Raw genomic sequence first — 27,939 nt, 5'->3', positions numbered from 1 at the left:
CAATAATTTGTTAAGTCTACTTAATGTGATCTATTGGCCAATGATTTTTTTTACTCTTCATATGCATAAACTCCTCCTCAGTTTGATGTTCTGATGCTCTGGGCACTAAAAGAGGCTATTGGTTATATAATTATAGCCCAACTGTTGCTTCTGTTTAAAAAGAACTCCACTTCCCCTATTTCTTATTGGTATCAGCTTCATTGGCTTGATTAATTTCCCAGAAGCAAACGGAAATGTAATACTCGACACTGGGCTTCTGAGGCTACTCAAAGTCTTGCTTTATGATTTTTATGATTGACTTTTTAAGCTCATCAAATAGAAATTTATTTCCTATAATTCCTTAGTATTTATTTATTTTTTAAATTTTAATTGGAGGCTAATTACTTTAAATATTGTGGTGGTTTTTGCCATACAGTGACATGAATCAGCCACGGATGTACATGTGTTCCCCAGTCCCAAACCCCCTTCCCACCTCCCTCCCCACCCCATCCCTCAGGGTCGTCCCAGTGCACTGGCTTTGAGTGCCCTGTTTCATGCATCGAACTTGGACTGGTGATCCATTTCACATATGATAATATACATGTTTCAGTGCTGTTCTATCAAATCATCCCACCCTCAGCTTTTCCCACAGAGTCCAAAAGTCTTTTCTTTATTATCTGCTTAGTATTTAGATAATGGTGAAATGGCTGTGTTTTCAGACAGCTTATTGTTTATCTTTGTTGTATGGGTGTGAAGTTGTAGATAAAAATATTGAAGAAATTATCTCTCTCTCTAAATATATGATTGTGTGTGTGTGTGTATATATATATATATATATATATGCATGTATATCTCCTAGTTCTGCCTTTTTATCAGATAATGAATGCTATAACTATTCTATTCTATGAACTCTCCTTTAAACCCCCTATTTGATTGCCTTTATTATTCATTTGATACTTAATTGTCTTGTGTTAAATATATTCCCCATGTATCATTTTAACGAGATAGTTAGTTCTTTAGGGCAGACACCATACCTTATTCTTCTAAATTGGTATCCCCCAGTGCCTAGTACAACAGCTAAGACAGTGCTGACCATGTGCTAGGCAGTAAACAATTTTCTTAAGAGTCTGACTTCTTTGAGTTTGATCTATAGTTTTGTGTGACTGTGACTCTACCCTTTCTGCTACTGATTAGTTACTGTTCGTCATATTAAGGACTTACTTTTGACTGCTTACTCTCTTCCCAGGTTGTACCAAATGCTTTCGATACATTTTTTTTTTTAAAGTCTGAATGTCACACTGACTTTATGACAAAAGGTCATTTTACAGGTGGGAAGATCAGCACTGATAACTTAACCTGCAAGTCTTGGTCCAGCTCTGATTTGAATTCAAAGGCTAACTGGCTTCCCCGGACTGAACATCCAGGTCATCTATCTGAGCAGTGAACCCTGTACCTCTAACAAGAGACTAGACCAGTGAATAAGGACCTTGACATGTTCCTTCTTTTCATGACAGCCACCAACTGTTCCTTTATCTTCTCTCTTTGTCTTTCTTGTGAAACAGAAAAATATTATTTCATATCTTGAGACTAATCTGATATATAAATTAGAAAAATGAATAAAAGGTAAAGATACAAATCATAGTGTGATCATGAACATTAATAAAAGCTGATTTGAAAGTTAAGCCTTTTCCCCAAACCCTTACAGTGGACTGGGTAAAATTCTTTTAAAAAGGATTCTGTTTAAACTTTTACCCTGTTGGCCTTTTTCATGAAATACCCACAAAATGAGATAGAACAAAAACAAATATAAACAAAACAAGTGGGCTTCTTTATATCAGTTAACTTATTTAAAATGTTGCCTTTATTGTTGAATGCAGTGAAATATCTTTGCATTTTTCCAACTGTGTTTTTCCTACCCCAAGGGAAAATTGCTTTGAAGAATGCAGCAAATTATTTTGTATACTACATCCAAGGCTACTGAACCAGAAGAATAAGGACATACTGCTTGTGAGTTCAGCTGGATCAATAGCTCAACCCTGGGATTTGCTCGTCTGCTGGATACTGAATGAAAAGCACTAAGCTGCCAGTTTGTTCCATGGATATAGAAGACCTCAATGCAGCCAAGAGACATTTTTCATAAGACAGAAAGCAGCTTACCTGTAAAAATGTTTAGATATATGAGCACACAACATACAGAGACTATGAAATGTACTTGCAGATATTGTACGAAATTCTCCCTTCCTGCCTATTACTCAAGAGAAAGAACGTGTAAACACACACACGCACGCACGCACACACACACACAACCATATACAGAAATATGTATTTGTAGAATGCCTTTATTCCAAAGACCTCAAAGCACTCCACGACATGATCAAATCCATTCCTGCGTCTCTGTGAGTAAAAAGTAAGTGTTTGTGATTACCAATTGATATTTTTTCCTGCTGGGGCGCATCCCATAGCTGGCCAACCAAGTTCAGGAGGCAGTTTTCTCTCTCTCTCACTTCTCTCAACTGCACTCTTCACCATCATAGGTTGTCTGGTTGCATAATGTATGTGAAATTTGATGAGATATCAAACCGGAGTTCTGATAAGGAATTGTTTTTGTCTGCTTTTCTGCCAGTCCTAGTTTTTCCTCAATAAGCATCTGTATTGTTCCTGGTATCATAGCAGCAAGATAAGCAAGCAGATCTATTAGATGGGAGGAAATCGGGGAGAAGATATTCGGTCCAGGCTTTCATGCTCAGCTTGAAATCTCTGCAGTTCTGTCAGTGTTGTGAACATAAAGGCTCTCTGAAGTGGTATTTAGAGACTGCCCTGAGAAAAAGGGTAATACAAACAAAGCAATTAAAAAATGGAAAAATAAAAGTCATCCAGCTAAAAAATGGATCTGCACCAAGGCAGTAAAAAGTTTCTGGCAATTGGCTGTACTTATTATTCGTTCCCTCTTGTCCATATTTAGAGTAGAAACATGCAACCCAGAATCATGGGATAAGAGAAAGCTTTCAAAATCCCATTAGGCTCAATTGTCATCCTGCGACTCTAGGACAGCCCACCAGGCTCTGGTTGGGGCCCCACGAGGAACTGCAAGAGAAGTCATCTCTTTGTCCTTGCCTTTGGCATCTCCCCTGACTTCAGCTTCTGCTTTAAGCAGTGGTACAGTGACTAAAACTATAGAAATCATGGCAAACAAAAGTGTAAATAGTTTGATAAGACAAATCCTCCCACTGTAGTAAAAAGGTAAATTCTGCTTTGATTTCATAATTTATCTGCTCATTTGGCTCAGGACTTTGAGTCTGATCATCAACCCAGGAAGTGAGGAGGAATTTTATTTTTTCCTTTCTTCTCTCCTTCCTTCCTTTTATCCTCCCTTCTTTCCTTCCCCCTTCTTTCTCCTCTCATCTTTCAAAATAATGTTTCTTTGACTTTTTTAAAGAAGTGAGTAGTGAAAATTTGCTATACCTGTGCTGAGAATGTGATCTAGGGTCAGCTAAGTGTTGATCTCTCTCTTTACTCAAAGTATTCTTTCTAGAAGAAGCACAACCAAGTGGTCTAAAGTGCAGTTTAACTAATGGCTAATATACCACAATCTTTGCAATTAGTCAAATGTAGGTCCAAATTTCTGCTTAACCTGCTAAATTGTATGTCCTTGGGTAAACTGCATAATGTCTCCAGGCCTCAAATTTCTCCACAGTAAATTACTAGTAATAATGTTTATGTTGTAAGGTTGTGCTAGGGATTGCATTAGATATTATATATAAATGGCTAATTTCAGTGCCAAGCATTAACTAAATCCTTAATGATGGGTGTGTGACTGGTAATTCTTGATGGTCCCAACTTTTCCTTTTTTCTTACCACCAATAAAAACTTTCAAATAAGTGGACTGTCAAAAATTGGTTTGCTTATGGCAAGGACACATTGATATGGGTACTATGGTTATTTGCATGGATTTCTTCTCACATCTATGATTTATGTTGACATTTGCATGCTAATTCTGAACAGCATAGTCTATTTTGTTAGGAAGCAAAGAAAGATACAAAGACAGACCAGAATTGAGATGGAAAAGGCCAAATTGAAAGACAGAATAGGAAAGAGGAAGGCCACAGTGTAATAGGTGTATTGAAGCATAAGGTGTAGAGGTTAAAAACTTCTGTATTTAGTGTTAAGGGTCTCTGTATTTAAGCTCAACTAGTTTCAAATTTTCCTCTGCCACTTACTATTATTGTGGCCATGGGTAAAGCATTTAACTTCTCTAAGTTTTTTCTTTTTTATATTAGAAATATAAATTTTAGAATATTAACTACTTCAGGGAGCACTGGACGTATTAAACAAGGATAATATATCTCAATAAAACCAAGAGCTTTTTTCATCTTCTCTATTGGAATAACACAATTGGAAAAATACAAGCTGGAATCAAGACTGCCGGGAGAAATATCAATAACCTCAGATATGCAGATGACAGCACCCTTATGGCAGAAAGTGAAGAGGAACTCAAAAGCCTCTTTATGAAAGTGAAAGTGGAGAGTGAAAAAATTGGCTTAAAGCTCAACATTCAGAAAACGAAGATCATGGCATCCGGTCCCATCACTGCATGGGAAATAGATGGGGAAACAGTGGAAACAGTGTCAGACTTTATTTTTCTGGGCTCCAAAATCACTACAGATGGTGACTGCAGCCATGAAATTAAAAGATGCTTACTCCTTGGAAGGAAAGTTATGACCAACCTAGACAGCATATTCAAAAGCAGAGACATTACTTTGCCAACAAAGGTTCGTCTAGTCAAGGCTATGGTTTTTCCTGTGGTCATGTATGGATGTGAGAGCTGGACTGTGAAGAAGGCTGAGCGCCGAAGAATTGATGCTTTTGAACTGTGGTGTTGGAGAAGACTCTTGAGAGTCCCTTGGACTGCAAGGAGATCCAACCAGTCCATTCTGAAGGAGATCAGCCCTGGGATTCTTTGGAAGGAATGATGCTAAAGCTGAAACTCCAGTACTTTGGCCACCTCATGCGAAGAGTTGACTCATTGGAAAAGACTCTGATGCTGGGAGGGATTGGGGGCAAGAGGAGAAGGGGACGACAGGATGAGATGGCTGGATGGCATCACTGACTCAATGGACATGAGTCTCAGTGAACTCCGGGAGTTGGTGATGGACAGGGAGGCCTGGTGTGCTGCGATTCATGGGGTTGCAAAGAGTCGGACACGACTAAGCGACTGATCTGATCTGATCTGATTGGAATAACGTTACTAAACACCCTGTGTAATCACATCATTCACACCATCCAATATTATAGAAAGAGATATACATAACACAAACAAATAATGGGCTAAAGAAAAAAGTTAGACACTCTTAGTGAAAACTAAATTATTTAAATAAAATCTTAACGTCTTGTGCTCTATCACTTACACAAATTCTCCCAAACAACTGAAGCGTTCAGTTCAGCACCAGATCTGAGGGCGCCTTTCCAGTCCTAACCATGAGCACATTGTAGTTTTACTAATAGAATTTAAAGTCTATTCAAAACAACTAAGGTATTTGTACCAACACCCACATCAACCACCTTTGTTGGCTAATGATGGACTCCTGACTGATTCTATTGAGACCTTCAGGAACAACCACTTCTATCAATACTACATAACACTATTCAAGTGGACAGCAAATTGTGCTGAGCTCAAATACTATTTAGACCAGTAAACGTTCTATAAAACAAAGCCTTCTTGTCATCTTTTCAAATATCTGAGGGGAAAATACTATAGATAATAAAATATTTTAAATGGGATTGAAAATGTTTACCTCAGCCCATGCTTAAAGAATGAACCCTAGAAATAAGAGTGTTACAAATAGACTTTATTGTTTGGCTTTATGGATAGCACAGCAGTTTTTTTTTGATATATATATATATATGATATATATATAAAATGTATATATATATATATTGATATATATATAAAATGTATATATATAGATATATATATATAAAATGTAAAACTACAGAAAATGGCCACTAGCATTCTAGTGATCTCTGTTACCTGTTGTTTCTGGAAGTGCAAAAACTTTTCATAAAACTGCTGATGTAGGTATAGCTTTCAGGCATAGGAAAATGATTAGGAAGGATTATAAAAATCAAATTGCTTTATTCCAGTAAAATATTTCTTGGATCTTACACTAAATAAAAAAACTTCTTAAAAAATAATTTTAGGTTGATATGGGAAAAAAATTTTTCTGCTTTTCTTTTGTCTCCTTAATTAAACTTTGAATTGATAAGACATTTTTTAAACAACTAGCAAAATAACACAGGAATATTACATAAAGCCTTCCCGTATAGTTTAGTGGTAAAGAATCCACCTACAATAGCAGGAGATGCAGGTTCGATCCCTGGATCAGAAAGATTCCCTGGAGGAATAAATGGCAACCCACTCCAGTATTCTTGCTGGGAAAATCCCATGGACAGAGGAGCCTGGTGGGCTATAGTCCATGGGGTTAGAAAGAGTAGGACACAACTGAGCATTATTATCCATTACATAAAAAAGCTCTTTTTTTAATTAGTAGAAAACATTGTAATACTATAGAATTTATTTTGGAAATTTTAAAGCAAATGTCCTGGTTTGGTTTAAATTGGCATCGGATATACCTTCATTGGGTGGAGATTGGGAGTATTTGTTTAGATCAGTTGATATTTAAAATAGATAGGGAAATCCAAAAATAAGCCATAAATATTTTATAACATAAAGAAACTAGCTTTTCCCAATTCTTTTAGGTATATTGCTAGTTCATAGGAAAGTGATTAATTGTAAGTATAAATGACTCAAGCATACATGAGGTTTCTATAGCCATTAAAGTACAAGCCTTTTCAAAATGTCAGGATCTTGGAATTCAAGCACGTATTATGGCTAAAAAAGGTGACTGGAAGTTTTCAACTGGAAACTTACCCATGTGTCAGGAGAGTTTCTATGACCTCATATCCCTGTTCTCATGCTTTACGTATTTTATAAGAAAACCTTCTAAGGTTCGTCTCCCACATCTCTTGTATTTCTACTGCTACAGGAATCCTAGTCTGTTACTGTCACTCTATAAAGATGATGTATTTCAATATAAATATTTAATGAGCCATTTTAGAGTCATCTAGTGAGACCTTTCCTTCCACCAGTGATGTTCCGTCCTTGATACCGTGGGTAATCATTAGTTAAATTCATTTCACCTGTAGCCTGCCTTGACTAATCAAGGTCGTTTTAATTGTTGCTACAGAAGACTTGTAGGCTTCCCTGGTGGCTCAATGGTAAAGAACCTACCTTCCAAAGTAGGAGACATGGGTTAGATCCCTGGGTCGGGAAGATGCCCTGGAGAAGGAAATGAAAACCCACTCCAGTATTCTTGCCTGGAGAATCCCCACGGACAGAGGAGCCTGGCGGGCTCTAATCCATGGGGTTGTAAAGAGTCAAACATGACTTAGCATGAGCACAAGAGTATTGCATGTCCTCAAGTGGCACAAAACCTAAACAAGATGTTTTCCAGAATTATTTTCCAGGAACTGTAGCCAGCTATGTCTAGTTCAAGCTGAGCTGGTTAAGACTGGATAGGATCACCAACTCACCTTCCAACTGGGCATGTGTGAATGTCCTGTCTGTGACCTTTAGACATCAGAGGGCTGAACACTCCACCCTCAGATCATACTAAGGCCCTCCACGTTTGACCTAGCAGAGGCCTGTAGCCTATTACACCTGCACAGGTGATTACCACATGTTCTTTCCAATTATCCATCTGGAGGCCCCCATATGCTCCCCATATCCGCCATGCCTCAGGGGGCCCTGCCCGTTTATTCATTATCCATACATACCCGAGCCTCTTGCATGGAGGGAGGGGTTGGGTCCTTGAGTTTTCCTCCTTTCTCTGCTTGGCTGCTTTGTTGATCAGTCCTGTCTTTGCTGCCAGGCTTGGCGCCTCACATTTTGGCTTGGTGCCTCACATTTTGGCTTGGTGAGCTTCAGATCAGTGAAGCTGGTTCTGCTTCCTGGCCCTTGTTGTTGTTCAGTCCTGTCTGACATTTTGAGACCTCATGGACAGCAGCAGGCCAGCCTTGGTCCTGGTGGGATACTAAAGAAAGGGAGAGCCTTATCCTTCAGAATATCTGGGGTTTCTGTAGTGCCCTATCACAGTGAACCCCCCACCTCCTCATTTTATCTAGATATTTCTATAAGCCCCTGAGTGGGGAGCCTAACTTTTAATCTTGATCTCATAATTTTTCTTCTCTCTCTAGAACAGAAGTAACTATTCCTTTTGCCTTCTCTTTGGAGAGGACCTTATCTCTTTCTTCTCCTTTCCCTTTCTTTGGAACCACCTTTCTTTGAAACCACTCATTTCTTTGAAACCACTTTTCAGTTTAGTCACTCAGTCATGTCTGACTCTTTGCAACCCCATGAATCGCAGCACACCAAGCCTAGGGATAAATAATTCTCAAAGCTTATTAGTAGCAGAACGTGAACTGATTTCATGTTTTCAAAATCTTATTCCCAGAATATTCTAATTGTCAGGTATTGGGCTAGATTCTGGGAAACCAGGATGAAGAAGCACATTTCCTGCCTTCAAAAAGCAGACAGTTTACTGACCAGACAAGATGGGTTGAGAACAGAAGAGAAGCCCGGGGTGGGGAGGGGTGGCAGGGGAACCTTTTCAAGAGTATCATCTGAAGTAAAACCTAAAGGAGTTTTCCCTAAGTTTGCATTCTCGGTAGAGTAGAAAACAGGTTCAAGAGTTCAGAAGATTTTAAAAGAGCATAGGGTGTATAGGAAATGAGTCTACTATGGCTGGAGCCTAAAAGGGTGAGGGAGAAATAATTGGAAATGAGTTTGTATAGTTGGACAGGGTCATTTCATTGTTACTATGTCGTGGAGCCTTTTGTCATTGGAAGCCACCAAAGCTTTTAGGGCAGCCTGTATTTTCACACTGGAAAGATCACTCTGATAGTAGAGGAAAAGAAATTGAAGTGAAGGTTGGGGTTCAGTGGAAAGAAAAGGCAGGAGGCTACTGAATAGCCAGTTATATGCTGATGGCTATCAAAGGCAGAGCACATGTTGAAATTTTGGGGAAGTGGAATTGATAGATTTAGGGGTTGATGAGATGTAGAGGTTAGTCAAAAATTAAGGAATAAGGCTGATTTCTGAGTTTCTGGCTCAGCAACTGAGTAAATGTCTTATTTTCCCCTTAAGATTTTGAATAAGAAGGGAGTTTTGGGGCAGATTTGGTGGAAGAGAAGAATGAAATCGAATGAATTTGGCCTTGGATCTGCAGAATTTGATATGCATGTGGGAGAACCCAGTGGAAATCACTAAAGTATTAAGTTAAATGGGCTTCCCAGGTGGCACAGTGGTAAAGAATCAGGAGATGCAAGAGAAGTGGGTTCAATCCCTAGGTCGGGAAGAACGGATAAAGCTGGACTCAAAAGTATTTAAAAGTTGTGTGTAATGGACTGCAAAAGCAGTTCACCCTGGGTTAAGGTAATAAAAGGAGCATTGTAGAATTAAAAATGAAAACAAAGCTAATTTAAAGTCAGTCTGCACTGATACTGCAGAATAATGCCAATGAAAAAAAGTTCCTCCTTGAAAACATCTTTTGTCTCAGCTCCAAGCAATTTCTGTGGTTACTGTCTGCTTTATAAATCATGGTGCCCATGCACCAGGAAACTACAATATTACCCTCAGTTTGGGTTGTGGAAATTCAAAATAGAATAAAATTTCTGAAATTGGAAATTTAATTAAGGGTGTTACTAGGATAATAAAACAGTATTAGAACACAAGTATGGGAAGATGTATGCTGAACTGGGGTATAATGGAAATATATAAAAATCGTATCTATAGATAAATTTGAATTCCATATATTACAGTACTATACAAAGGTCTACACAACCTGATAGCAGGTCATCTCTCTGACTTCATGGCCCCCCACTCTCTCCACCACCATTGATCACTTCACTCACATTGGCTTTTCAGTGTTCCTCATAGCCTGTCACCTCAGGGTTTCTGCCTTTGATCTTCCCTTTGCCTGGAATGCTCTTCCCTCATATACTTGCAGTTTATTCCTCAGTTTTCTTCGGGTGAGCCAAGTCTCACCTCCTTTTAGTATCTGTTAGACCAGAAATTTTACATAAATCATATAATCTCTCTGAACCTTAGTTCGCTGTAATGGATCTAATTCCTACTTCACAGGATTGCCACAATGTCGGTACATGTTAGGTACACAAAACATAGCTGTTAACAAAATGAAACAGATTGGGAAAAGATGCTTTTTTCTTTTTACCTGATGATTTTGATATGTAAAGCTTAATTTTTTTTTCTGTGTTTATACATTCTTCCTGTGATACTCTTCAGAACTCTTCAAATGCATGTGACAGAAACCATTGAAAAGTGATTTTAGGAAAAATACATAGGCTGGTGTGACCAGTTAACTCACGGGTGGATTGGAATTCACACATCCTTCTCTGGGTCTCTCACTCTCCAGCTCCAGCTCTCACTCTACCCGGATCTGTTTCTTGCCAAGTGACATTCTCTCCTGTGCAGACAGACATCCTCCATTTGGCTAAGGAACTCGCTCACCACTGGTTCCAGGCTTCCTCTTTCCAACCTAACACAGTGGAAAGAGCTTCTGTCTCCCAATACCCATCATGAAATATTCTGGGATTTATCCCTCACTCCCAATCCAGCCAGTTTTCCCAGGACGACTCCTAAACCCAAAGGCATCCATTGATGTAATGAAATGAACTTGTCTTTTTTGTTTCCAGAAAGGTGCTCATTTTGTTGCTTGAATTATTTTCTGAGTCCTACAGCTCAGAGGAGGAACTTTGGTTGAGAAAGTCTGGATGCACGTGCGTGCTTAGTCGCTCAGTCACATCTGACTCTGCAACCTCATGGACTGTACCCCACCAGGCTCCTCTGTCTATGGGATTCTCTAGACAAAAATACTGGAGTGGGTTGCCATTTCCTTCTCCATTAGATCTTCCCATTCCAGGGATTGAACTTGCATATCCTGTGTTTAAACTGCATTGCAGGCAAATTCTTTACTCACTGAGCCACTGGGAAAACCTAGAAAGTCTGGATGTAAGGTTTGTAAATGCTCAGGCCAAGATTAGAGAGGTGATCAGAAATACAGGGTTGGGAAATTGTGGTTACTCCCAGAAGCTATACCAACCACCTCTGCTTAGCTGATGACTTTAAGGGGAACACTGTCTGTGTGCTTGGAAGCACATTGCTAAGCCTGTTTCTGTGGTGAAGATCCCTGTCTCCCAGGGCCCTCCCCGAGGCTCTGGAGTGAAGCTGTTATCATTGCCACCTTCGGGGGCCCAGAGGAAGCAGGATTGTGCCAAGTGTATTCTTCTGGCTGGCTTCCCGGGTCGTCTTCTTGAGCTCTTTATTGAAGCGCCTCAGAAAGTGGGGGGGAGAACTTTCTGAAGTGAAAAAGTGGTAAATATTCTCTTGGTTGCTAGAGTAACATTCAAGCACTGCCTCAAGATGTCCCTCGGTGCCACTGTCAGAGCCATAATAAGGCTCGTTTGTCAGTTCCAGTGTGACATTGCATATGTTTCTATATAATGCTTCTTAGATTACAATCCTTAGACAATAATCATTGTCAGCGGGATAGTCTTGGAAAACAAAGGCGAACAGGAGCATCCGGAGCCCCCGAGTCTGAACGGAGCCTTTGGCTCTCAGCAGCGTGCGCCTGCTGGGGTCTAAGATGGCTGCCGCCGTGTCAGTTTAGTGAGTGACGCTTGACTCGCCTCCTGCTATGAAAAAGGCCCAAATTTCCCTTCCCCTCCTACGACTCTTTGATTTGGTCTTGGTTTTTTCCTGTGTGTGCAATTTTTTGCCCAGAAAGCTATTTCTCCTTTGACTTTTGTATTAAAGGTTACAGGACACATTCATCTGTGAGGATTTTGTTGGTTCTTCAGTGAAGAACAGTCATGGCTGTTTGGTTCCCTTCATGGATGGTCACATGCGTTTTGACAAATAAGATGCTTTAGCTCAAATTATGTTGTCTTCCTTAAGTTTTTATCTTATTCTTTAAAAATCTCAATTTTAGGGTTGTGAAAATCCTAGTAGAAACTGAGGTCCTCTCTGTCAGCTAGCAATTTCTAGTTTATGTCTAAATAAGTTTTCAGTCTGTGAAGACTGAGAAAAGCAGAAAAAATGAATCCAGCACTAGACTCTCTCATATATACAGAGCCTCTTTTTATGTAAAATATCCAGCCAAGTTGGACTAATGCTTTTGTGTGGATATTAATTATTCAGATAATTTCCTTAATTTGCGTATGGAAATACAGCTACACCTAAACGGGGTTGAAAGTTGGGAATATAGCTCAGTGCTCTCGGTTTTGTTTCATTGCTTTTACAGAATATTAGTTTCTTCAGTCCTCTATTGTTCTCAGTACATTTTTATTCCAGTCTAATTCATTTTTATGCCCCAAATTGCACCTCTGTGTCAATAAAGTCTAAATTGTGGATAATTTGAATTGTCTTCTCACACATCTATTCTTATCTTTCTAGTTGACTAATTGCCATTCCCATTTGACCCTTCACAATCTCAACTGCTGCATACCTAAAATGAAGATGTTCATCTAAAATCACATTACATTTTTTTGACCCTAAAACATCCAGCCTGCCTGCCCTCTCAGTGGTACCAACACTTTCCTTTCCAACTACTATCCCTGTCTCCTCCGCCCCTCACAGCAAAATTCTCCAGAGCTGTTTATACTTGTAGTTTCCTGGTCCTCTCCTCTCTTTCTATCTTGAATCAAGTCTAACCAGGCATTTGCCTCTCCCTGGCTCAGACGGTAAAAGGTAAAAGGTAAAAGGTAAAAGCGTCTGCTTGCAATGCGGGAGACCCAGGTTTGACCCCCTGGGTTGCGAAGATTTTTTTTTTTTCCCCTGGAGAAGGAAATGGAACCCACTCCAGTATTCCTGCCTGGAAAATTCCATGGATGGAGGAAACTTGTAGGCTACAGTCCCTGGGGTTGCAAAGAGTCGGACACAACTGAGCGACTTCACTTTTACTTTTCCACAGAAACAGCTGTTATCACTGGTAACCTCTGTAAACTCAGTCCTCAAATCCCAACTCTCATTTTACTTGAATTGTCATCAACATTTTCTTGTTTGTTTTTCAGTGCAACGCATTCTTCTCCGTGCTCTGGTGTTTTTCTGGCTGATCCTGCTCCATCATTTTTTGCTGGTGCCTTGTCACCTGCTGTCTACAGTGTAGAACTGTCTTGCGGCTCAGTGCTTACACTTCTTTTCTATTTTTGCACCATTTGAAAATATTCTCTTTCAGTTTTATGGCTTCAAATACTATCCAAATGTTGGTTACTGTAGACCTGTATCTCCAGCCTGAAACCCTTCTTTGAACTCCAGACATCTCTACTTGGATGATTAATAAACATCTCAAATTTTATGTGTTCAAAACTGAGCCTCTCTGACTTTCCTCTATAATTCTATGCCTTCCACAGTCTTCTGCATCTCAAAAAACCCATTCTTCTAACTATTCAGCCCAAACACCTCAGAGTAATCATTGACTTTTTCTTTTCTCTCATAGCCCCAGCTCCAGTGCATAAATAAATCCTGTTATATTTACATTCACAATCAGGACTGCCTACATAACTTGGGAGGCTTTACTGTAAAATTAAAAAATGTGAGACCATTTATTCAACAATTATTAAGAGTGTTAAGACCACAACAGTAGAGCATTCAACCAAGAGTAGTGTCCCATGAGACTGCCTAAGATGCCACCTATGAAACCTGTTCACAATATATTTATTCTAGCTACTTCTCACCTCTTCCATTCACATTAAACCCAAGCCACCATCGATTTTTCTTGAAGTATTTAAATGGGGTCCTACCAGGCCTTCCAGTTCTCCCCTTTGACCCTCTCAAAGTATTTTCAAATGAGCAGTCAGAGACCTGTGGATAAATCAGATAATGTCACTTCTTTGCTCAAAACCTTCCAGTGACAGCCATTTCACTCACAGTAAAAATCTCCATTTTTCTTTCCCCATCTCTCTTTTCCACACCTGGGTTATTGCAATAGCTTCTAAGTTGTCTTATACTTCTCTCCTGATTTTTATCCCCCTGCATACTTTAACAAGGTCAATCTTTATGAAACACAGTTTTTTTACCACCTCACCTCATAACACACTATCTTCATCTCCTATAGTTTCAAGTAGAAACTCCTCTGGCTCTTAAAACCCTCTGCAGTCTATTCCAACTCTATTTTTAAAAAACCAAAACTACAACAAAAACCAAAGACAAACAAAAAAAATCCATTGTCTATTTTTTTTCCTCTAAAAAGCTCCAATCACTTTAGTCAAGTCGGGCTAAGATATTCTTTATATTCACCCATAATACTGCTGGCATCATTTCCTTTAGTAGGAAGCACAATTTTTTGTTGTTGTTGTTCTATGCCTGTCTTGATCCTCCCAGGCTTACATTATTTTCTCCTTCCTCCCTAAAGCTTTCTCCAACTATCCCAGTTCTCACTGATTTACCTTGAATTCTAACATCTGTTGAAATTAGTTTTTCTACTACTCATTTTTACAGAAAGATATGCTCCCTGGCCTTGGTAGCAGGTTTTTTCACCTAAAAGCACCTTTTGGACAGGGTCCATATCTTTTTCGTTACCCACTGCAATGCCGAGCCCTGGGAGAATGTTCAGCACACATTTATCTATTGACTGTAGTTTCCCAGGTGGTACAGTGGTAAAGAATCTGCCTGCCATTGCAGGAGACGCAAGAGATGTGGGTTTGATTCTTGGGTGGGGAACATCATCTGGAATTCCTGTATTCTTGCCTGCAAAATTCCATGGCCAGAGGAGCCTGATGAGGCTGCAGTCTATGGGGTCGAAAAGAGTTGGACACAACTGACCAACTGAGCACACACACGCATAGACATCTTAGTATTTAATAGTTACTGACTTATGGAACATATGTGTTAACAGGCACTAAATGTTAAATCAAAGACTTTTTTGGAGTGTACCAGAGACAGCACCCATGATACCCAGAATAATGAGAGTTACCATGTATTGAGCACTTGGCAAGCATTCTACTAAGGGTTTTGCATAGTCCTCACAAAGCCCTATGAGTTAGATATCATTGTTATTCTCATATTAACTGTAAGTAACTTGAAGTTCAAAGGGATTGAAGGCAGGAGGAGAAGGGGACGACAGGATGAGATGGTTGGATGGCTTCACCAACTCAATGGACATGAGTTTGAGCAAGCTCTGGGAGTTGGTGATGGACAGGGAAGCGTGGCGTGCTGCAGTCCATGGGGTCTCAAAGATTCACATATAACTGATCGACTGAACTGAAGGACTTAAGGACGCAAAGCTAGAATATACAAAACTGTTTCAAATACAGGTAGTTGAAGAGCTGAGCTAAATTGCCTCTTGTAGGTCTGCTTATTGGAAAATTTTAAGGCCCTGGACCACAGTAATTTCAATACAGTTTCCAATATACTTTGCTAAAATGCAAATAATGTTTTCTGTGTCAGAGAACTATATAGACTTTGTATTTTTTGTCGGATATCAGAGAAAAATAGCCAAATATACACCTATTTTCTCAGTTATGCCTACTTTGTAAATAGCTCTTGGCAACCTGGGGGCCTACACTATGAGTGCATAGCACTATCTTTCAGTCATTCCATCACTGGGGCAAGAATTCCAAGGGTCTGCCAGTCTTACAAATTCGTCTTGGAAAGATTTGTTTTTCAATAGTTGAGTTTAAAAACATTCTAAATTATATTTGCTACAGTTTGTCTGAAGTGTTTTATTTTCCCCCCAGCCTTTCTGAGTTGCAGCTTAATTTTTCACTGTCTCATTTTAATTTCTCTTTCTTTCTAGATTTCATCCTCTCATTCATTATTCTTTGTCTCCTCTCTGTTGCTGGCTTTTCTTCCTGCAGCTGGGCTCTGGTTAGAAGGGATGGACGCAGCTGCCCAACCGTTTCCACATTCTTCACTGATATGATTTCCTTGAGGTAAAACATCATTTAAGAAGTATTACTCAACAATTAAATGTGTCTGTCCTCCTCAAATTCCGTGTCTGAAAGTCTGCCAGTAAGGCCCTTTGCAGTTGTTTGTATTGGTTTGGATCCCTTCCTGTTATGTTCTATTTTATTTATTCTGTGGTGCTTTGCCTTTTATGTCATATTTTGTTATAGCTCTAATTTCCTCTTTCTATCTAATCACAACCACTGTCTTAGTTCCTCTGTTAGCTGTCTTTTTTTCAGGGGGAGAGGGTTCATTGACCACTTTTCAGTGCTTTTTAGACTAAATGTTTCATCAGTTTGATGGGCCAGAGTTCACAGGGCATAGGAGTAATTTTAAAGGCAGGGGTTAGATTCTTGCTAAGCCTTGGAAGATTCTAACTTGTCCACTATGCTCCTGGCTTGAAACAGGAATAATGTATATGATATCACTAGTTAAGGACACAAAGTTATACCCATAAGACAGTGATTTTGGGGTAAAACCTGAGACTATCTGATTTGAATGTTATTTCTGAAAAGAAGTATCTTTTAATCTTTCAGCTGTTATCACAGACTTTTTCAAAGTAGCACTCTAGAGCTGAGTTTTCAATGGAATCATTAAGTATTTAAAAATGCAATTCTTATTAGTTCATTGGATATACCTTATTCATTATACCTCATTTATCTTCAAATAAATAAAGATTTATCAGGGTACCTGAATCAAATGCTGCTCTTTAACATTTATAGAGGGAAAAGGGAAAAGTGGATCCAGGGATAATGTTAATATATTTAACAACCATGAACATCAGTGATCAGGATGGAAGCCAATCTTAAGAAGGGGTTGGGTCTTGGAGACTACTGACAGTCTAGTACTTAAGCCTTGGTTGCTGAATTATTGGGAGACTGGGGTCCCAACACAGGGCACCAGGAAGTGCATGTGGGGGACTTGAGCTAGTATGGAATTACTTTAATACTTTAATTAGTAGATTACATCTCAATCTGGGGTTAGAATGTACTCACAGTTGATTTATTTTCATTCAGTTAAAGTCATCCCTTTCCAACATATACAATATGACAGGTAGACTCAGAGAGAGAATTGGGATGACATGTGATTTTTTTTTCATTGTGGTTGCTAGTGAAATGTGTCCTGGTAAATTTTAGATCTTTTAAAGTTGAGGCTTTCAGCTCTATCAGAAGCAAAGCCTATCTTTGTCTATGTTTCAAAATACACTAAACTTGGGATTGAGTTTTGACTATACCAGTTATTAAATGTATTTTTGGGAAGATCATTTAGTAACTTTGATCTTCACCCTCCTCCCTTATATGTAAAAAGATGGGAATTGCATAAGATGAACTCTAAGTTCCCCAGGTCAGTAGGTGCCCAATATGCTACTGGAGATCAGTGGAGAAATAACTCCGGAAAGAATGAAGGGATGGAGCCAAAGCAAAAACAATACCCAGCTGTGGATGTGACTGGTGATGGAAGCAAGATCTGATGCTGTAAAGAGCAGTATTGCATAGGAACCTGGAATGTCAGGTCCATGAATCAAGGCAAATTGGAAGTGGTCAAACAAGAGATGGCAAGAGTGAATGTCGACATTCTAGGAATCAGCGAACTAAAATGGACTGGAATGGGTGAATTTAACTCAGATGACCATTATATCTACTACTGCGGGCAGGAATCCCTCAGAAGAAATGGAGTAGCCATCATGGTCAACAAAAGAGTCTGAAATGCAGTACTTGGATGCAGTCTCAAAAATGACAGAATGATCTCTGTTCGTTTCCAAGGCAAACCATTCAACATCACAGTAATCCAAGACTATGCCCCAACCAGTAATGCTGAAGAAGCTGAAATTGAACGGTTCTATGAAGACCTACAAGACCTGCTAGAACTAACACCCAAAAAAGATGTCTTTTTCATTATAGGGGACTGGAATGCAAAAGTAGGAAGTCAAGAAACACCTGGAGTGACAGGCAAATTTGGCCTTGGAATACACAGTGAAGCAGGGCAAAGACTAATAGAGTTTTGCTAAGAAAATGCACTGGTCATAGCAAACACCCTCTTCCAACAACACAAGAGACGACTCTACACGTGGACATCACCAGAGGGTCAACACCGAAATCAGATTGATTATATTCTTTGCAGCCAAAGATGGAGAAGCTCTATACAGTCAACAAAAACAAGACCAGGAGCTGACTGTGGCTCAGATCATGAACTCCTTATTGCCAAATTCAGACTTAAATTGAAGAAAGTAAGGAAAACCACTAGACCATTTAGGAATGACCTAAATCAAATCCCTTATGATTATACAGTGGAAGTGAGAAATAGATTTAAGGTCCTAGATCTGATAGATAGAGTGCCTGATGAACTATGGAATGAGGTTCGTGACATTGTACAGGAGACAGGGATCAAGACCATCCCCATGGAAAAGAAATGCATAAAAGCAAATGGCTGTCTGGGGAGGCCTTACAAATAGCTGTGAAAAGAAGAGGAGTGAAAAGCAAAGGAGAAAAGGAAAGATATAAGCATCTGAATGCAGAGTTCCAAAGACTAGCAAGAAGAGATAAGAAAGCCTTCCTCAGTGATCAATGCAAAGAAATAGAGGAAAATAATAGAATGGGAAAAACTAGAGATCTCTTCAAGAAAATTAGAGATACCAAGGGAATATTTCATGAAAAGATGGGCTCAATAAAGGACAGAAATGGTATGGACCTAACAGAAGCAGAAGATATTAAGAAGAGGTGGCAAGAATACACAGAAGAACTGTACAAAAAAGATCTTCATGACCCAGATAATCACGATGGTGTGATCACTGACCTAGAGCCAGACATCCTGGAATGTGAAGTCAAATGGGCCTTAGAAAGCATCACTACGAACAAAGCTAGTGGAGGTGATGGAATTCCAGTGGAGCTATTTCAAATTCTGAAAGATGATCCTGTGAAGGTGCTGCACTCAATATGCCAGCAAATTTGGAAAACTCAGCAATAGCCACAGGACTGGAAAAGGTCAGTTTTCATTCCAATCCCAAAGAAAGGCAATGCCAAAGAATGCTCAAACTACCGCACAATTGCACTCATCTCACATGCTAGTAAAGTAATGCTCAAAATTCTCCAAGCCAGGCTTCAGCAATACGTGAACTGTGAACTTCCTGATGTTCAAACTGGTTTTAGAAAAGGCAGAGGAACCAGAGATCAAATTGCCAACATCCGCTGGATCATGGAAAAAGCAAGAGAGTTCCAGAAAAACATCTATTTCTGCCTTATTGACTATGCCAAAGCCTTTGACTGTGTGGATCACAATAAACTGTGGAAAATTCTGAAAGACATGGGAATACCAGGCCACCTGACCTGCCTCTTGAGAAATCTGTATGCAGATCAGGAAGCAACAGTTAGAACTGGACATGGAACAACAGACTAGTCCTAAATAGGAAAAGGAGTTCGTCAAGGCTGTATATTATCACCCTACTTATTTAACTTATATGCAGAGTACATCATGAGAAACGCTGGACTGGAAGAAACATAAACTGGAATCAAGATTGCTGGGAGAAATATCAATTACCTCAGATATGCAGATGACACCACCCTTATGGCAGAAAGTGAAGAGGAACTAAAAAGCCTCTTGATGAAAGTGGAGAGTGAAAAAGTTGGTTTAAAGCTCAACATTCAGAAAACAAAGATCATGGCATCTGGTCCCATCACTTCATGGGAAATAGACAGGGAAACAGTGGAAACAGTGTCAGACTTTATTTTTTTGGGCTCCAAAATCACTGCAGATGGTGACTTCAGCCATGAAATTAAAAGACGCTTACTCCTTGGAAGGAAAGTTATGACCAACCTAGATAGCATATTCAAAAGCAGAGACATTACTTTGCCAACAAAGGTCCGTCTAGTCAAGGCTATGGTTTTTCCTGTGGTCATGTATGGATGTGAGAGCTGGACTGTGAAGAAAGCCGAGCGCCTAAGAACTGATGCTTTTGAACTGTGGTGCTGGAGAAGACTTTTGAGAGTCCCTTGGACTGCAAGTGGATCCAACCAGTCCATTCTGAAGGAGATCAGCCCTGGGATTTCTTTGGAGGGAATGATGCTGAAACTGAAACCCCAGTACTTTGGCCACCTCATGCGAAGAGTTGACTCATTGGAAAAGACTCTGATGCTGAGAGGGATTGGGGGCAGGAGGAGAAGGGGACGACAGAGGATGAGATGGCTGGATGGCATCATTGACTCGATGGACGTGAGTCTGAGTGAACTCCGGGAGTTGGTAATGGACAGGGAGGCCTGGCGTGCTGGGATTCATGGGGTCGCGAAGAGTCGGACTCGCCTGAGTGACTGAACTGAACTGAACTAAACTGAAGTTCCCTGGAGATCTAACACTCTTTAATTCTATGTAAATATCAACAAGAAAGCTTCTTTGGCCTGATGTTTAATAGAGGATTAAACAAAAATTAACTCCTCTTCTAGGATGTATAAGAAAGACACATTATGACTAAATTCAGGGTGCACAAGCCACTCCAAATAATCACTTATTTACATCTTTCCACATGTATTTCCAACAATGTTTAAAGACTATCTGGTTGAAATCTTTTTTCTTCTTTGATTTTAATACAAAAGAATATGATAACTATGACTTATAAAATGGCCTTTTCTCTATAGTATTCAATTATACTCTGAAACATTACCATATCCTTTTTGCTTTGAGAGCACAGAATTCTTCTTTTTGCCTTACATGGAAGACATAATTATTAATTGCTTATTTCAATTGATATGAAGAAGACATGTTAGTCGCTCAGTTGTGTCCAAGTCTTCGCAACCTGATGGACTGTAGCCTACCAGGCTCCTCCATCCATGAGATTCTCCAGGCAAGAATACTGGCGTGGATGGCCATTTCCTTCTCCAGGGGATCTTCCCGACTCAGGGACCGAACCCAGGTCTCCTTCATTGCACCAGGGAAACAATTGAAAATCTCAATTGAAAATGGGTTGAATTTTATGAAAAGTGTTTTCGAGATAGCATTTGTTATTTTTGGAAACTTGCAGAATGATCTGTGTTTTACATGAATGACACATATGTGGTAAGTCAGAACTAATAATATGTGTTATAAACAGTCTTTACCACAAATCGAAGAAGGAAACCAGAAAAGGTAATTTCTTCTTAAACCTTAAAAGCTAATCAGCAATAACCGGAATCACACACCAGGATTATGTTAGCTTTTGATGTGTCCGCGGGTCTCTGAAGGTCAAAAGCAAAATTGTTTAGGTCATGTGGTTCAATATCTACACTGATGACCTGTTCTACAGACAGTAGCTTTCATCCCTAATGGTCACATTTTGACAATGTTCTTATTTAGAAGCTAAATCATGATCTTTCACACAAAACTAAACATAGTCCCCTTAAGGTGAAGACTAATATTTTGCCTGTTCTAATTATAGTATCTGTTGTCATGCTATAGGTTTAACTGGAATGTATGTGCTTATTAAAGATTGTAAAATTAAATAAAGAGTGAAACTAAGAATTACAACTAGAAATCAGAAAGGGGAATTATGGCAGGAAAGATTCAGCCTGATGATATGGCCATCTACTTAACCATTCATCTTTAAAGAAATGTTTATTCAGGATCTCACTTTCTAGACAACGTGTTCATTTTTTGATAGTAAAGGTGAACAGACCTTTATCTCAACAAATTTACCTTTTTCTGGATACAGTAAAGATATAAACTATTGTACTCAAGTTGTGAAACTATAGAAACTTACAGAAAGTACAGTGATAACAGTAAAAAAAGTTATATGTCAATCTATATCAGGCAATCATCTAAGCAATTCATATTTAATCTTTATGATACTAATTATGAGGTAAGCATTGCAATTATCATTCTTATCTTACAAATTGGAAACTAACATACAGGAGGTTATTTATCCAAAGTCACTCAGTGATTCTGGGTCCACTGAGAGGAATCACTTCTCAGATGGGAGACTGAGTTTTTTTAAAGAGATTTTATTAGCTCCAGGGAACAATTGCAAAGAACCCTGTATACGGCAGTTACTGAGCCATGTAGGTCCTTCTAAAACCATGCTCTATAGAGAGAGAGTGCTATCCAGAATACCTGGAATATTTTATCCAGAGCGTGTATTACACTGCTGAACAAGGCTGCAGTGGGCACGAGTCTTGACATCAACATTTCTTCTTCCAGTTCCATGTATGTCACAATGAGTCATCATAGCATGAAATTCTATTTATTGAAGACTTCACCAGCTGACAAATTTCCTCACTTTCTCATCTTAATCAATACTGTGGTAGGGGTATTAGGCAGTTTGTATGTATATATACAACATGATATCTATATCAATATTTATTTATTGTGAAGAATTAGTGAGGCTTGGAAGCTCACAACCCGCCCCCTGTCAGCTGGACAGCCAGTGGTACCGTTCCAGCCCCAGATGGAAGGCATAGAACCAGAGCGCTAATAGTGTGAGTGCCAGTCCCAAAGCAGGAGCAGCCCCAAGTCCTACCTCAGTAGTCAGGCAGGGAATAACTTCTCCCTCTCTGGCTTTTTTGTTCTTCAGGCCTTTCAGAGACTTGCTGACACCCACCCACACTGGGGAGGGCAATCTGCTTACCCCAGACAATTGGTTCAAATGTTAGTCTCTTCTGGAAACATCAAAGACAAACCTGAAAATAGCATTAAATCAAATATCTGGATGCCCTGTGACCCAGTCAAGTTGACATAAATTCACCATGCATGCATATAAGTCACTTCAGTCATGTCCGACTCTTTCTGACCCCATGGACTGTAGCCTGCCAGACTTCTCTGTCCATGGGATTCTCCAGGCTAGAATACAGGAATGGGTTGCCATGCCCTCCTCGAGGGGATTTTCCAGGCCCAGAGGTCGAACCCGAGACTCTTTTAACTCCTACGTTGGCAGGCAGGTTCTTTACCACTAGCGCCAGCCGGGAGGCCCCAAATTAACCATCATGAAGTCTCTGATTAGCATAAAAGTATCAGAGGCCCACGGAAAGAGTCCCATTGCTGCTGGTTGGGATTCAAATACTTCAACTGACAGACCACATGTCTCTCCCTTTGCCCATGTTACAGTTTACTGGCTCCAAGGAGGACTAACTAGATAAACCCACTCTGCCAGTCAGTCGTGAGAAAACATATTAGGGAAAAAGCAATTCATCCAGTATATGTGAAACCCTTTTTTTTATAATGTTTGAAATATTACATAATCTATTTTCCACCTAAAGTAATTAGAGAGATTATACCCAGTTTTGTTGAGAATGTAGGGAAATGAATTCACTTATCACAGTTACAGGATTGTAAATTGGCACAATCTTTTGGGAGGAAACTATGCATATATTTTGACACGATGAGATATAATAGAGGTTCAAAGATAAATGAACAGTTGTTGTCAATTGTGGACACTTTATTGTAAAAAAAATTGGGAAAATTTACCTGGTGTTGGGAGATTGGCCAGATAAATTATATCTAAACCATGGGATACTATGTAGTCATTTAAATATCACATTGTGGGAAGATTATTTATGGAAATAGGGAACACCTGATACCAAATTTAGTCTTAAGTGAAAAAAACAGACTAATAATCCAGTAATATATTGTTCAGTTCAGTCGCTCAGTCATGTCCAACTCTTTGTGATCCATGGACTGCAGCATGTCAGGCCTCCCTGTCCGTCACCAACTCCCAGAGTTTACTCAAACTCCTGTCCATTGAGTTGATGCTGCCATCCAGCCATCTCATCCTCTGTCATCCCTTTCTCCTTCCGCCTTCAATCTTTCCCAGCATCAGGGTCTTTTCCAATGAGTCAGCTCTTCACAACAGGTGACCGAAGTATTGGAGTTTCAGCTTCAGCATCAGTCCTTCCAATGAATATTCAGGACTGATTTACATTAGGATGGACTGGTTGGACCTCTTTGCAGTCCAAGGGACTCTCAAGAGTCTTCTCCAACACCATAGTTCAAAAGCATCAATTCTTCGGCGCTCAGCTTTCTTTATAGTCCACTCTCACATCCACGTGACTATTGGAAAAAACATAGCTTTGACTAAATGGACCTTTGTTGGCAAAGTAATGTCTCTGCTTTTTAATATGCTGTTTAGGTTGGTCATAACTTTTCTTCCAAGGAGCAAGCGTCTTTTAATTTCATGGCTGCAGTCACCATCTGTAGTGATTTTGAAGCCCCTCAAAATAAAGTCTGTCACTGTTTCCACTGTTTTCCCATCTATTTGCCATGAAGTGATGGGACCAGATGCCATGATCTTAGTTTTCTGAGTGTTGAGTTTTAAGCCAACTTTTTCACTCTCGTCTTTCATTTCATCAAGAGGCTCTTTAGTTCTTCTTCACTTTCTGCCATAAGTGTGGTGTCATCTGCATATCTGAGGTTTTTGATATTTCTCCCAGCAAACTTGCTATCAGCTTGTGCTTCATCCAGTCCAGCATTTTTCATGATGTACTCTGCATATAAGTTAAATAAGCAGGGTGACAATATACAGCCTTGACATACTCCTTTTCTTATTTGGAACCAATCTGTTGTTCCATGTCCAGTTCTGACTGTTGCTTCCTGACCTGCATACAGATTTCTCAGAAGGATGGTCAGATGGTCTGGTATTCCCATCTCTTTCAGAATTTTCCACAGTTTGTTGTGATCCACACAATCAAAGGCTTTGGCATAGTCAATAAAGCAGAAATAGATGTTTTTCTGGAACTCTCTTGCTTTTTCCATGATCCAGGAGATGTTGGCAATTTGATCTCTGGTTTCTCTGCCTTTTCTAAAACCAGCTTGAACATCTGGAAGTTCATGGTTCACATATTGCTGAAGCCTGGCTTGGAGAATTTTGAGCATTACTTTGCTAGCGTGTGAGATGAGTGCAATTGTGTGGTATTATATTCATTGTGCAGTATTATATTGTTAGTAGTATATGTCAAGTATGTTCAATACACAATTTTTATAAAGGTCAGTATTTATTTATGTATATGGGCTTCCCTGATAGCTCAGCTGATAAAATAATCTGCCTGCCATGCTGGAGACCTCAGTTCGATTTCTGGGTTTGGAAGAATCCCTGGAGAAGGGATAAGCTACCTACTCCAGTATTCTTGACTGAAGAATTCCATGGGCAGAAGAGCCTGGCAGGCTACTCTGGGGTTCCATGAGTTTGGCAGTCCATGGGGTTGCAAAGAGCTGGACATGACTGAGGCACTTTCACGGTTGCTCTATATGTATATAATATAAAATATATGTATGTAATAGTATTTATATAAATGTATACTTTATAATTTATAAAAGTATAAATGTATATATAGACACATTCTAGAAGATTATAAACTAATATTTCATTAGTAGTGAAATTAGAATTTAAAAAAATATATATTTTTTGCACTTAGCATGAGTTGTGTAATTAGGAAAAAACTAGTACCTATTATATAGGATAGTGTTATAAAGAAATCCAGATATAATACAATTTATCACTTTCTCATTAAATTGATTTTTAATTATTTTTTTAAAATAAACCTGGTCCTTCTCCAGACTTGAACTGTACCTTGCTCACACCATTTCCCTGTTTTGGGCTATGAACCTTCCTAACATCTTTAATAAGGATTATTATAAGCGTTTTCTTACTTGACTTAACCAGTCTACATTTTTATCATCATTTTCACATATAAGAAAAGAGCTCATAGTTAATAAGGGGCAGTGTTTTGGTGTTTGCACTAGTTTTATTTCAGTGTATTCTAGGTTAGAAGTCAGCCTAAGGCTTGGTCATAGGTGTTTGAGCTTAGTTACCATAGTTTCCTCTAAGATGTAAAAGACATAAGCTTTTTCACATGCAAAAAGTCAGATATGGGAATTTTCTTGAAAACTAGCTCTCATAACTCAGAGTTTGAATTCCTATCAGATAGTAATGAGCCGGAGATGAACAGCTACTGTCCTTTGAAAATGGCACACAGCATGCAGCTTGCCATGGTTCCCACCACTCCACGCTTATTCCTGGCTGAAATTCCTTACCTGGATGTATAGACATTTTGGTTTGCTATCTATTTTTAAGTCATCCTTATTTTCATTGTTTTTAAGGATAAGGATGAAAGAACTGAGAAATGAATAGTATAATTTTTTTAACTCTCTTAAGTAACATCTCAATAGTAATTGAATCTATAATTTCAGGTTAGGTTTCCTTTATTTTTCCAAAAAGATGAAAGGTGTGGGCATGGAGAGAGAGGGTCAGAGGAAGAGAGGGAGAGAGAGGGAGAGAGAGAAAACAAACTACATAAAAGGTATTTGTCAGAGGAAAGCATGAAATGTCAAGAAAGTTGGTATTTGTAAGATTTTGTTTCTTTTGGTTTATAACTTTATCAATGGCCATACAAAATTACTTTTTGTATTTGAACAGTTCAATATTTATTCACTTTGTGCTTTAAAGTAAAGGCCTTTTTTCCAACTGCCTTTGTGTGTATGAGCAGAAAAATAATGGAACATTAAAAGGAAACTAGCTTTGCAAATTTATTGAAATGGAAAGCAAGAGAAGCAGATTATCTGGGAGTACTCCAAGGGGGCAATGATTCTCTGGCCTGTTAGGACACTGGGGCATCAACCAATGTGCAATTAAAAAAATAAAACCTGTGAAGATGCGATACGGGAGAATAAAAGCCTATTAAAGCGCTCCTAAAAGTTGAGACTCTTGCCAGCAGAGCCATCTGTCAAGAGATTATGGAGAAGAAAATTTCTGCAGCAATTTTCCCTTGGGACCAGAGGAAGTGCCAAGAAAAGGTGTGTGGCATCAGGAGTGAGCACAAACTCTGAGTCTTCCGCAGTGCCTATCACAGACAGAGCGGGAACCATCAGCCCACTGGGTCTCAGAGAAGAGAATAGAGGGCAGTCTTTGTATTGCTTTTGACCAGAGAACCTAGGTCATTTTGGCAAGAGTTCATGAAAACCAGTCTCTTTTAAGGTAAGTTAAACTTCGTTGCATTGATTCCTAAGAGTTCTCTCTGATTCAAAGACTGTAAAGTACTACATTGCACTTTGCCTACTAAGGATTCTAATACAAAAATGAATGTGAAATTTATGTCAAAATGCAGAAGGTGATCCAAAATACTTGAGCCAAAATTAGAATGTCATTATTTTTTAACTTGGATCTTTGGAGTTTGTGAAAATATCCAAGACATTTACTTATATGAAATGCTGAACCAAAATGCTGTTTTCACTTATTTCTTTCAAGTAAATGCTGGGTAACATGTAATCAAAATGGACTCATGAGTATTTGCCTCTAGAGAATTCAGTTCATACCGTGCTGTGAAATAATTAAAAACCATACAACCATGAAAGTTATAAGAGTTTATAATAGGGACAAATATTTTGCAAAGTTCCTGGAATCATTTCAGGAAAAGATACTTTAAATTTTAATTCTAAGTAAATCTCAGTTCAGTCCCTGACCTATGTTCCCATATAGTACTATTTTGTGGTTTTAACAATAATTATTCCCCAATTTGCTTTGTGGTTGACTTTATTTTTCATTCTTTTTTAAGGTAAGAAAATATGTTGATTATAAAGTTGGAATAAAAATTACAGATTTATGACCTAGATCACAAAGATAAACATGCATTTTTTCCTTTCAAATTTTTCAAGTCAGAAAAAGAGTTTCCTCCTTAAATGACAAGAAAATAAACATGTAAGAAGTTAAGTCTCATGCTAATTTAGCAAGTATTTTTAAACCTATGAGAAATTGTTAATCAGAAATTAGGACTAACTGTAGCTTAATTCAATTTTATTTTATCTTGATCAAAATAGAGACATTTTGTTTAACATATTGGTGACTTAGAGAAACGGATATGAGCAGACATAAGTATAAGTGCTAAACAGTGGTAAGAAATAATCTTATCTTCTGGGAAAGAACACAAAGTCCAAGAAAACAGTGCTAATTTTGAAGGCTTCAGTGCTCATGCTGGCATGGTGCCCATTTCAGATTC

The 27,939-nt window shown here is 38.9% G+C and overlaps 3 long non-coding RNA genes across 3 annotated transcripts in view; 2 read left to right on the top strand and 1 right to left on the bottom strand.

Annotated features, from left to right (window-relative positions):
• LOC147369971 (uncharacterized) overlaps window positions 1–2,403 on the top strand; it is a 106,572-nt gene extending 104,169 nt beyond the window's left edge. The window contains exon 2 of the long non-coding RNA XR_015168253.1: window positions 1,902–2,403. This is a non-coding gene — a long non-coding RNA (uncharacterized LOC147369971). The remainder of the gene's footprint in view (window positions 1–1,901) is intronic.
• On the bottom strand, window positions 2,301–9,023 carry LOC147369970 (uncharacterized). The gene is made up of 3 exons (XR_015168250.1): window positions 8,582–9,023; window positions 7,813–8,069; window positions 2,301–2,796 (listed from the first exon to the last, which is right to left on the bottom strand). It is a non-coding gene; the product is annotated as an uncharacterized LOC147369970 (long non-coding RNA).
• The window catches only part of LOC147369969 (uncharacterized), a 26,180-nt gene continuing 6,064 nt past the window's right edge, over window positions 7,824–27,939 (top strand). Inside the window, exons 1-2 of the long non-coding RNA XR_015168252.1 lie at window positions 7,824–7,952; window positions 15,849–15,984. This is a non-coding gene — a long non-coding RNA (uncharacterized LOC147369969). The remainder of the gene's footprint in view (window positions 7,953–15,848; window positions 15,985–27,939) is intronic.

This window comes from Bos grunniens, chromosome 7 (genome assembly GCF_055505025.1).
Source record: "Bos grunniens cultivar Pamir isolate PY7600 chromosome 7, Bosgru_T2T1.0, whole genome shotgun sequence".
NCBI classification, from domain to species: Eukaryota; Metazoa; Chordata; class Mammalia; order Artiodactyla; family Bovidae; genus Bos; species Bos grunniens.
This window is presented reverse-complemented; position numbering and strand designations above follow the sequence as displayed.